The sequence below is a fragment of the Zeugodacus cucurbitae genome, chromosome 5, assembly GCF_028554725.1.
Source record: "Zeugodacus cucurbitae isolate PBARC_wt_2022May chromosome 5, idZeuCucr1.2, whole genome shotgun sequence".
NCBI classification, from domain to species: domain Eukaryota; kingdom Metazoa; phylum Arthropoda; class Insecta; order Diptera; family Tephritidae; genus Zeugodacus; species Zeugodacus cucurbitae.
The window spans coordinates 5,053,504-5,066,538 of NC_071670.1; the positions used below are offsets into that span (position 1 = coordinate 5,053,504).

General features: G+C 27.4%; 1 protein-coding gene across 1 annotated transcript in view; it reads left to right on the forward strand.

The window, feature by feature from the left end:
• The window catches only part of Cut-1_13 (Cuticlin-1), a 59,147-nt gene that overhangs the window by 39,528 nt on the left and 6,584 nt on the right, over window positions 1-13,035 (forward strand). The window contains exon 4 of the mRNA XM_029038039.2: window positions 4,348-4,405. The gene's annotated coding sequence lies outside the window, so the exon portion shown is untranslated. The remainder of the gene's footprint in view (window positions 1-4,347; window positions 4,406-13,035) is intronic.

Below are 13,035 nucleotides of genomic sequence, written 5' to 3' on the forward strand. Positions count from 1 at the left end.
AACAAATTTGTAAAAACAAAAAAATTAAATTTATTTCGTTTAATATTAGTTTCAGGTTTTTTCTAAATAATAATATTTCCTTGAAATTTATTTTCTCAAACTGATTTTCTAAAAAAAAATTATAAAAACAAAAAATTTTCAAATATTTAATTTTTTTCTGCATAGTTAAAAATAATGTTTTTTTGATTATAGAACAGAATTACAAATTTGATTAAAAAAATACTTTAAAAACTTTTCATGAAAAAATATAAGTCAAAAATTTTATGAAAATATTGAATTAAAATTTTATAAAAAATTATAATACAAAATGTTTATAAAAAAAATATAAATTTTATATATTTTATGCATTTTGAAATACAAAAAAAAATATATAAAATGAAATATGGTCACCAGAAGAAAGCAAGCCACTAAAAGATGAAACACTAAAACCTTCGCATACCAACACACGTAAACAAAAACAATAAAAAATGCACTGCAGTGGAGTGGGAAAAATAAGAAAACTCGCATTAGACACACTAAACAATGGTCAACAACGAAGTTCTGCTGTTTCAACTCCGCTGTGGCAGCAATAACTAACCAACCGCATGCTGCGGTGTTGCAAAGCGATAAATGTAGCAAACTTACAACGAACAAAACACAACTAAGCACAAACATATAGAAATACAAAAATATACACAAACACACATGAAATAATGTATAAAACCATTTGTTGTTGTGCGAGTGTGTGTGTTTGTAAATAACGATGCTGCTTGCCCAGCGGCGGCGTGCTGTTGCTCAGCAATGCAGTTAGACAGCGCATTTACTATTATTTTGTTGTTGTTTCTGTTATGTTTTTGTTGTTGCAACAACAACAATTATTTCATTTGTGAGCATTGTTACCATTAAGCGCTGTTGTTGTACTTGTGCGGTTTGTTGTATTTGTTGTTTCCGTTGTTGTTAGAAATATTTTAACAAGCCAGAGCGTTGTTTATGACACCAATGAAGCATAAAGTAGTCGAGTCGGCGAGCGCATAAATAGAATTTATGGTTGCAGCAATTGTAGCAGTTGAGTTGAACGACTGACTCGCAGTAAAAAAATGTTGGTGGAGTGGAAAAAAATATATTTTTTTACTATTTATTTTTTTAATAAAATTTCAATTTAATTTTGGGTAGAAAAATCATATTTATTTAGAAAATTACAAAAAAAAAATATAAAAAATTTAAAAAATTATTACTATTATTCTAAAATAAAATTTGAAGCTTTAAATTTTTATATTTTTATGACCTATAAAGTAGTATTTAAAAAAATGTGACAACCCTGTTCAAGTTTACTATTGGAACCTTTTAAGAGGTTTTTTTAAATTAAGATGTTATAATTCAGTTAAACCCTTATGTTACAGTTAGAAACTGGATTATTTCTTAATATCAAATTTTTTTTTTAATTTATTTGTTTTTTTTTTCAAATCGGTAACCCTATTTAATTTTTATTTTTTACTTTTACTTATTATGACAATTTATTTAAGCTTTTATTGAATATCTGTTCAAAAAATAACATCGTAAATTCTGAATTAAATTCCTTGGTAACCCTAAACAACAATTTTTATTAAACTTGTTTAAATACTTCTTATACCTGCTGTTGTGCAATGTAGTTTTGTTTATTATACTCAAAAAATAATTTCCTAGCAACAATTTTTTAATTTTTTTTTAATTTAAAATTTGAAAAATACCATTTTATGAAAAATAGTTGGTAACCCTGTTCGAAAAAATTTATTTTTTTATTTGATTTTCTGCATTGATAACAATTTTATACAATTACTATGTTAAACGAGTTTTTAATTGCATTAAGATTTACAATTGAGCTAATATGGCAACTCTACACAAGTATAAAATATATTTTGTACATAAAATAGCAAATAGCATTTTCAAATTGTCATAAATTATTATTTAATATTAACAAAAAATAGTTCAAAAAATTATATAAAATAGTTGGCAACCCTGTTTTAATATTTTTGCAACTCTAAATAAATTTAAATTAAAATTTTTAACATAAAATACAAAATAGTATTTTCAATATTTGATAACTTATTTTAAACATTAAAAAAATGTTTAAAAAAATATAAAAAATAGTTGGCAACGCTGTTTTAAAATATTTTTATAATTTAATTTTTTCTATATTAAATTTTTTTCATTTTATTTATTAAATACAAAGTTGACTTAAATATGTCATACTGCTATTAGTTGGCAACCCTTATTTTAAAAAAAATATTTTTTATATTGTTGGCAACACTGTTGAAATATGAATTTTACTAATATATGCTGTGATAGTAATTTTATGACAAAAATATCCGAGAATTTACTTTTGAACTGTCTCTCAACTTCTCCGGAGTCTTCTAAGCCTCTTCTTTGTTAATTTACTGCAGTCTATATCACATAGTGAAAATCACACATCATCTACCGCTATCGCATTACATGTTACTCCCGCATTTGCATACGCTTACTTGCCTTTGCTGCTGACTAGTCAAAATATTGCCCTTTGCAACCCAGAAACAAACGACTTAAGCAACGAACTTGCCAACTCACCTGTTCTAAATCACACTTTTAGTTGACTCAAGCGCTTTTCTACACATAGGTGTCTGTATGTATTCATATGCTTGTTTGTATATTTATGTTGTTGTTGTATAGCAGCTACACTTTCCATGTTGCTTTTGGCTTTGGCATTTTTTCGTGGAAAATTTTCACCATAAAACCGCGCATTGCCAACACGCCCCAAATCTTATCTGCCAGCCAACAGCAGCAACAACAACAATAACAGCACAGCGCAACAATGCCATAAACTTAACAATTTAGTAGAAATCGCTCTCCAGCTGACCGGCAACAACAGCCATTTTTTTCTTTTTTTTTTTTTATTTCACTTTTTCATTTTTTTTCTGTGCCTCGCAGTGTTAGGGCGTGTTTGGTTTTTTTTCTTTTGCCCCTCACTGTGTTTGCCATTCTCAACGCTTTTCCCTTGCAACTGTAGATTTTCATCTAATACCAAGCAAATGGCCGCTGCACTGGCGACTAGGCTGCTGCTGGCGAAGGCAGCTATTCAGGGACCCTCACAAGTGAGCAGCAAATTGTTGTTGTTATTATTGTTGTAGTGGCACACACTATAATGTTGACCATGGCAGTAGCGGTGGGTGAGCCGTGTGTATGTTTGTTGTGTGTTTATGCCTTCGCCGCGCACGAAATTCTTTGGAAAAACAGATAAAATTGCAAGGCAAGCGTTGCAAGTTGCAAGCAAACAAAAAAAAACGCGAAAAATAAATATAAAATATTTAGCTGCTGTTTGCAGCAGTTTGCCATACCGCGGCGACCTTTTTCTATTTTTGCTTTATTTTTCTATTTTTTTATTTTTTATTTTTTGCCACTAACTACCATTACAACAACTCCATGCTGATACCTTCAGCATTTATTGCTGCCTTTATTCTAAGCTAAGCAAGCGCGAGCGCGCACGCGTACTGGTTCAATGAACCGCCGCAGAACAGTATTTTATACAAAGCATTGCTATGCAATAAACTCACAAATCAACGCAGATGCGCCAAGCAGTTAAAAGCCGCCAATGCTGCACGGCTTACTATGTGCGCAAGTACATTGAGTTTTAGGCTGCAGTGTAGCGAGCGAGCTCCTCCAATTGTTGAAAGTTCAGCCTGGGGTCAGTGGAAACATTGCACATTGTTGTGGCCACATTTTAGTTGACTACGGTTGGGGGTTTGCAGAAAGAAGTGGTTGAAAATAAGGATTGCTATAAAAAAATCGTTAAAAGATAGTGAAAAATTCTTAAAAAAAAATTCTTCAAAAATTATTCTTAAAAATAAAAAAAAAAAATTTTAAATATTGAAAGCATCCTTAACAAAATAAAAATAATAAAAATAAAATAAAAATAAAAATAAAAATAAAAATAAAATAAAATAAAATAAAATAAAATAAAAATAAAAATAAAATAAAATAAAATAAAATAAAATAAAATAAAATAAATTAAAATAAAATAAAATAAAATAAAGTAAAATGAATGAAATGAAATAATATAAAATTTAAATTAAAATAAAATAAAAATAGTATTTAATGTTTTGTGACATTATGAATTTATTATTTATGAAAAAATGCAAAAAAAAATTCTAAATTAAAAAATAAAGTAATAAAATAAAATAAAACATAAAAATATTTTTTAAATATTCTAGTATACAAATGTATATATTTAATTAATAAATATTAAATTCGTTTCATCTCTTAGTATTAAATTAACAGTATTAAATAAACATTACTAATTTTTTCTAATATTTATTTAAATAATTTTTTAAAAAATACTATTTTTATCTCTCATTGCAGATCTTTAACTAAAAGTCACAGCAACAGTGTGACAACTCTACTAAACAATAAAACAAAGGTAAGCAAAACAAAATATCCAAATTTTCACTTCAAAAATATTTTCCCTTACTACAGTTAGAAACCTATAAAAAATATATATTTTTCAATCAAAGAAATTCTTTAAATTTCACTTCAAAATCTTGCATGCCACCAAAATTATCTACATTCACAAATTGCTTACAATTTGGTTGAGAGAGAAAGCGTTTCGACTCTTATCTCCCACCACTTAAAAATCATGCCATCATGCATGACATGAATTGCATTAAGAATTTGTAGCATTACGGCATTTATTAGAGCATGAAATGAAGCTTGATTATTTTGACACAGTAAAGAAGAAGAAGAAGTTGAATTAAATTTCAGTTTGAGCAGCAATGAAAGGTAGAGGAGAAAAAATTAAGAACAACTAGAAAGAATTATGAAAATTGAGAAAATTTATTTAAATAAATAGAATATGGCCTGAACGCCAGGAAAAATAAAAGGGCGCTTTAAGAGTGTATTTATCACTCAAATCTCAAAACTTAAAAAAAAAATTTTCGGGATCCCGTTTTTTGAATCCCGAAATTTCGGGATTGATTTTTACTTTATATTTTTTTTTTGCATAAAAACAATATTAATTTGCCTCTTGACTGCCTTTGAAGTACAAAAAATTAATATGCAACTCAGTTAGTTATTTCAAGCGATGTGGCAACATTGTCTAGAAATGTCAGCACAACAACTGACCGCAAAATTCCAGCAACAGCCGGCTTGTTTGGATATATAAAAAAAAAAAAACTTCGCAAAAAAACATATGGAAAATGCGACAAAAATGGCTAGCAATCAAACAAAGCGGTATTTTTGCCGCTGCCACTACAACAAAAGCATCTAAGTAGGCATGGTGGCAGTCACCATTGAGGCTTGCAACGCGGCGGTGACGCACCAAAACTGCACACTGGGTCACTTGTACGCTGCTATTTAAGTGTTACTTGTTGTTGTTGTAACTAAATATTGTTGTTGCAACTTAAACTTTGTTGTTAACCACCTATAGCTTGTATCTATTGCTGCCAACCAACATTGAGTGACAGCTGCACAGGCTAAATACACTCAAAATAGGCTAAACACAACCGCTGGTCATAGACAAAAGCAGCAGCAGCGTGTTGCATGTGGCACGACGCACCATATTTAATGCGGCCTGCCTGCAGCGCCCATTCTAGTGGCATGACAATCAACTAATGTGGCCACATGTGTCAGCGCACTTTGTTTGCAATTTATTTTTTTGTTGTTGTTATTGTTGTTACGCACAGTAGTTGTGTTGCTGCATACAAGTGTCACAAGTGTCATTAGCGATGGGGCACATCACACCAGCACTCAAGCGCTGTCGGTCGGTCGGCACGTGCGTTTGCTGTGAAGTTTATGCAAATTTTGTTCTTGTTGTTGTATGAATATGTGTGATAAGCAACAGCTGCTTGCCACACACACACACATCAGCTATAAACACCGTTGACAGCCGTTGCAAATGCAGCAAATGCGTAAAAGTGGGTCAAGAGGATGTAAATTGTATGTAAGAAACTGTTGTGTTGTTGCTTTTGTTATTGTTTTTGGTCATTATGGCTTAGTGACAGGTGAGCGCTGTTGCATGGAGAAATTTTGCACCAGCATTGTTAGTATTTGTGTGCAAAAATGTTGCATATGTGAAAGGTGAATTGCAACTGAAGCATAGCGGTGAGCTGAGGAGGAGAGTGGCATGTCGCTAAGTGAATGTTGCAAGTAATTGCGTATAAAAGATATATGTGCGATACTGAAATTGTGGTAAAACAAACAGTGACAACTGCTGATAAGTAAACTGTAATAAATTTATTTCAAGCGAGTTTGTTGCTTAAGTCTTTTGAATTCCGCATGCCTGCTGGTGAAATGAAATGCACTAGAAATGAAAGGAAAGCGATTTTAGAGTATTTTAATAATATGAATAGTTATAATAATGGAAAAATTAAAAATTTAAAAAATTATTTATCGGGATTCGGGATCCAAAAATGCTAAAAAAAAAATAAAAAAATGCAAGAAAAATAAAAAAAATGTCTAAAAATTAAAGGTAAAGACTTGTAAATCATTTTTGATCGTGTGTATAGCTATAATATTGTCTTTGTAGTACTACAAGAACAATTTTAATATTTCGATATTTCGGATCCCGAAATGCTAAATAAGCAAACTAAATAGTACAAATATTTTAGAAAGGTCTATTTGTTTTTAGAACATTTCAAATCAATATTATTTTTTGGGACTCGACATCCCTAAATTTTAAATATGCAAATTAACAAGTAAACTGTTTTAAAAGTGGCTATTAGTGTTCTGCAAAGCAATTAGATCGTTTCAAATTAATATTATTTTTCGCGATTCGAGATCCCGAAATTCAAAATTTGCTAAATATTAAAAAAAATAATCTAAAAAGACTTTCTCATGAACTACAACAACATTTAAAACCTGCATAAAAAATCTCGAAGCAATCCCGAAGTCAATCACGAAATTTGTTGATCAAATTTTTACTTAAAATAAAAATTAACGAAAAAAATTATGAAATGAAAGATAAATTTTCTGAATAAAATCCCGAAAATTTCATTTTTTTCAATAGTTCAACGAATAGTAATACAGAAAAGTCAAAATTTCTCACGGTTTCTTAGCAATTAGGTAATAAAATAATAAAACATATTGAAAATTACGGGAAAATTTTTTTTACTCCTTAATTAATTAGACGAAAATTGTTTTTGAAATCCCGAAATAATTTTAAACTTGAAAAATTTTTATTTTACTGCAAACAACATTATAAAAAAAAAATCGGGATCGCGAAAAATTTTGTTGAAATATCGAAATTTTTTAACAGTTGAAAATTATGTTTCTTACATCTTAATTAGTTATGAAACCTAAATTATGCAATCAATTAATAAATTATCAGTATTTTAAGTTTTATGGACTTTTTGCGTCAAGAATGTAATTATTTTTATTTTTATTTGAATTTCACCTCAACACTTCCACAAGTTGAAGTTAACATAAGCTAATACCTAAATTACAAACAATTTTCTCGCAGAATCTTCATTACTTTTGTTACTGCAAACAGTAGAGTTCCACACTTCAACAGTACGACAATCACTGGCTGGCATTCTCAAGCCATTTACGCATAATAAGGCCGCATAACGGCTTGTCGATGCAGTTACACAGCATATAATAACACTACACACACACACACACACATAGCAAACAATGTTGAGCAGCATTTGTGTAGCCAAGCTATACCACAGCAGCCGGCGGCTTTTGGCGTAGAAAGCAAGTATCACGTCTTTAAGTGTCCGCTGCAGCGACTTTTGCGCCTAAAGGTGCTACTTTGCGGTCTCTAGTAGATTTTTTTACTTATTTTTATAGCAACTACTCTTTAATAGTTATGCTAAAAGCTTTTTGATGCTGCAGCGTGATTTTAAAAGCAGCTAAAAGCGGCTAAATTGTTGATGAATTGCCACAAGCAATTGCTGACGGCCACAAGCGTTTTGTGTAATAACAATTAATAACAGCTGAAAAAAACAATAAAAAAATTAAAAAAAAATAAAAAACAAATCCAAAAAAAAAAAATAATAATGAAAAAAAAAACAATTTTTTCAACTTAGTTGCAGGCTAAATTAGTGAAGTCTCTTCGTTTTCCATCATGCCACCGTCACTTTATTAAAATTTTTGACAAGCAATTAAACTGCATTTCATGCCATCATTAAAGGCCACGACCATTTTTTGTTTTGTTAGTTGAAAAATAGTAGTTCAGCGCGTTGCACTATCATTAATTAAGTAAAATTTTAGTTTTCATTCGCAGCCATTTTCTTGCCTCATTTATTTTGCCGCAATTAATCACTTTTTGTTGCAACTTTCTGCTGTTGCAGCATCTTATATATGTATATGTATAAGCATGCAGTTGGTGTTGCAGCTGTTGGTGGCACACCACAAAATGGCTGCCATGCCGCATACAACGTGCCACCAATTGCCGCTGAGTGCTATCAATCATTTATTTACGGCGGCTGATTAATGAGCAGCAAGCGGAGGTAGTTAGAAGAGGTAGAGTTGGGTGGAAGCGAAAAAAAAATTCTAAAATTTTAATAATTAAAAAAATGTAATTAATTTAAAAATAATATCTAAAACTTTAATAAATAAAAAAAATAAATTAATTTAAAAACAATTAAATATATTTTGAAAAAAAAAAATTTTTAGCATTCCAAAAAAATTTCTATTAAAAAATACATAAAATATATTTTTAAAAAGTTTATTTTAATAAAAAAAAAATGTGGAAATAATTAAAACAAAACATATTTAAAAAAATAATAACTTTTTTAACACATATATAAATATTTAAAATTCATTTTGAAAATTAAAAAAAGTGTAAATTTATAAAAATTTGAAACAAAAAAATTAATTTATTTAAATAAAATACATTCTTTAAAAAAACACAAAATTTCGAATTAATTTTTAAAATTAAAATCTCAAAATTTATAAAAATTTTCAACAAAAAAGTTTAATTCAAATAAAAAAATACTTAATAAAAAATTTTATTCATTTATTTTTCATTACATATTTTTTTTATAAAATTTGAAAATTTCTGATATTAACGAAAAAATATTTGAAATCTAAAAAAAATCTTTCGGGATCCTTTTTTTTGAATCCCGAAATTTCTGGATTTTTTTGGGTTTATTATTAAAAAAAAAAATAATAATAATAATTTATTTTAAAATAAGATGCAATAAAAATTTTAAATAAAAAAATCTTTTGAAAATTTTTAAATACATGGAAATTAAATTTTTTTGGTTGTTGTTATTAGATATTTTTCAGAAGCTACCTGAAAAAACTTTTTTTACAATTATTTTGTTTAAAATTCGATTTTTTGAAAAATAAAATTAAGAAAAAAAAATTTTAAGAACATTACACAAAAGCAAATGCATTTAAATATATTTAGGAATGAGCAAACATTTTTTTATTTTATTATTAATTATTAATAAAAATTTAAAATAATGTGATGCAATAAAATTTTGTAAATAAAATTTACTTTTTTGTTAAAAAAAAACTTTGCCTTCAAAAATAGAAAAAATAATTAAAAATCTTAGATTTTATAAAATTTTATACAAGTTTTTTTTAATAAGAATTCGTGGGATTTAAAAAAAATTCTGAAATTTTTGTTTCTTTTTTATAAAAATTAGAAGAAAAATAATTAATATTTTTATATATTTAAATTTGAATTTCTTTTTTTTTTTAATTTTTTTAGGACAATGTGTTATTATATCATATAATTAATTATAATTTTATTACAATGAGAAGAAAAATATTTTCTAAAGTAAATTTTTTTATTTTAATATTTATCTTTTTGTTGAAATGAAAGTTAAAATTTTAATTCTAATATTTAAATAATTTTATAAGATTTTTTTTATTTGATTTTTATATTTTTTTAATGAGAAAAAATTTTAAAATTAAAATTAAACAATTTTTTAATATTTTTTTTAGTCAAAAAAAATTCTTAGTGTAAATTGTATGCAAATTTTCTGGAAACCAAAAAACCAACTCTCAGTCTTCTTACTTTTCAACGCCCACTCTACGGCTCCTCCCAACAAATTATGCTACCTTGCCTTGCGTGCAAAATAATGCAGCGCTGGCAATTCAATTCAATATTTTCCAATGGCTACGAATTCTATTTTTATGGCATGCAATTATTTCTGCCATACCAACAACTGGTCTTGCCACACCAACAATTATGGAAGCATAAAAAAAGAAGCAAGCAGTCACAGGATGAGCTGAATAAATGCCTCCTAAGTGCAGAAAGCAATGCCATATTATACAGCAAACAACAACAACTACAACAGCAAATTATGTTTAATAGCAGTGACCAAGCAAGCAAGAAAAAAAGTTATTAATGAAAATTACAATTCAATGCAAATTGCTGTGGCATGAACGATTGTGACACGCTTGCAACGAAGATACGCTGTGGCGCTGTGGTCGGAGGCAACAGCAGGCGCGGGAGCAGCACCAATATGCAAACGTTTGCCAGCAATAGCAAGTAAATTGCCGCACTCGGTAGCACAAGCGATGCATGTGGCACCACCGATCCCATCCAGCAAATGGTCGCCTGCCTGTTGCATGCATTTTCACGCTCGAATTAAAGTAATTTCGCATTTGTCTCTGACCGTTGCATTTGTTTCTGCAAGTTTGGGTGTTGCAACAGCAATTCGCCAACACCTCAGCGTGGAAAGCACGATTGATGGGCAGGAAGTCAGAGTTTAAGCATTCAAATTTGTTTGTTTGTTGCTGTTGTTGTGGTGATGGCCTTCAGCCGACATTGAGGCAATTTGTAATAGAAAAAGTTAATTGTTGTGGTGTTTAGAGGTGGGACAAAATACAATTTTTAATAAAACGAAAATAGAAAAAAAAATATTTTTTAAGAAAATTAAAAATATTTAATAATTAAATAAAAAAATTCAGAATCTTTTTTTTTTTCATTTTAAAACAAAAAAATAAAATAAATATATTAAAAATAAAATAAAAATATTAAAAATAAAATTGATGATATTTTAAAAAACGATATGATTTCAAAAGAACACATTCCAAAAAATAAAAATATTTTTTTATTAATTAAAATATAATAATTTATTAAATTAAATTATTTTTTGATACTTTTCAATGAAACAATAAAATAAAAATAAATCTTTTTTTATAAAAAATATAATAAAATAAAAATACTTTATAAAATTTTAAATTAAAAAAAAACAATAATTTATCACAATTGTAAATAATATTTTTTATATAAAAATAATAAAGTATCCAGATATAAATTAAAAAAAATAATTTTGTTAAATAAAATTTTTTTATAAAAAGAATTTAATAATATAAAAATATTTTATAAATTTTTAAATTAAAAATTTTTAATAATTTTAAATAATATTTTTTATATAAAATAATAATGAATGAATAAAGATTTTAATTAAAAAAATAGAAATCAATTTTGTTTAATAAAATTTTTTACGTAAGAAATACCACAAATAGTTTTACTAATAATTTATAAAATTTTAAATATGAAAATTATTTATAACAATTTTTAATAAACATTTTTCATATAAAAATTACTAAATATAAAAAAAAATATTTTTTACTAAAATTAAAATTAAAAAATTTTAAATAAATTATGTTAAATAATTTTTTTTATAAAATAAATTCTAAAAATAATCTATAACAATTTTAGACAGTATTTAAAAATAATAAATTATAAAGATTTAAATTAAAAAAAAATCAAAAATTAAATTATTTTTTTATTATTTACAAATTTTGCCCCATTAGAGTTTTTTTCCAAAATTTTTTTTTTTGTATATTTGTGCTTTGTCTTGGTTTATTAACCCTTGAAAATATTTTTAAACTTGTCCAATAACATTAAAAAATGTATTATCAATATTATTGTTACTGCCACCAAATATTATTGTTGTTGTAAATAATTAACTAAAAAAAAAATAAAATTATTGCGATTTTATGTTATTGAACATTTTATGCAAATTAAATAACCTTTCCAAATCAGTGCTGAACTCACCCACAATAATTTTTACTACTACGATTGCCTCTGCACTGCTAAACCCTGCTCTTCCAAGCGTCCACATGCACACCCACCTTGGCAGGCTGTCCTTTTATGCCCACGCACCTTTGTGGCTTTGTGGCTCACCACTGCACTGCACTGGTCATTAAAGCTGGAATTTACGATGGCACTGGCAATGCTGTGCTGTGTGCTGTCTCTACAGATATAAAATCTACATTTCGTTTGTTGTTATTGTTATTGTTGTGCTTTCTTGTGATTTTCTGCAGCATTGCACCTATTGCCGTTTTTCGTTGCAGCATTTTTATGCGTTGTAGTTTTTATAGCTGGTTTATGACTTGAGTGGGCGTTGTAAAGGCCAAATCTAACGGTGGTATTTGCCTGGCAGCAAATTTTAAGTGGAAAAATGCCAGTGAATTTGCGATGGAAACGGAGATTGTGAGAGGTCTTAAAAATGGAAAGGAATTTATTTTAACTAAGTAAAATAAAATAGAAAAATATAAATAAAAGCGTTAAGGGTGTAAACTATAAAACTTTGCATCTCAATAGCTTTCATATTCGTTGAATTAAATTTAAAATATATTAGAAAATACATTTAAATAATTTTTGAGCTTTTAAAAATGTGGAAATACAAAAAAGTTTCAAAGTGAGCTTTCAAAAGCTTTGTTATTTGAGCTTTTAAGCTTTGTAAAATGATTTTGTCATAAAAAAATTTGAAATAGTGATTACATAATTTTTTTTATTAATAGATAAATGAAATAATTTAAAAAGTTCCCTAAAGCTTTAATACCTAGTTGGTTTTTTGAAGATTAAAACTCATATTTTATAACTAAACAATTTTATATGGTAATTACATTTGCTTTTACAATAATAAAAATGTCAAGAATTTTATAAAGTTCCCAAAAGCTTTCGTACCTAGTTGGTTTTTAAAGCTTTAAGCTCAAATTTTTAAAGTAAACAGTTTAAAAAAGTGGTGCTGACACTAATAAGTACTTATCAATTTGAATTTTTTTTACAAAAGCTCTGAAAGTTTATTTAGAATATTTACAAAAGCACATAATTAATTAGTTAACTACAAGTACATA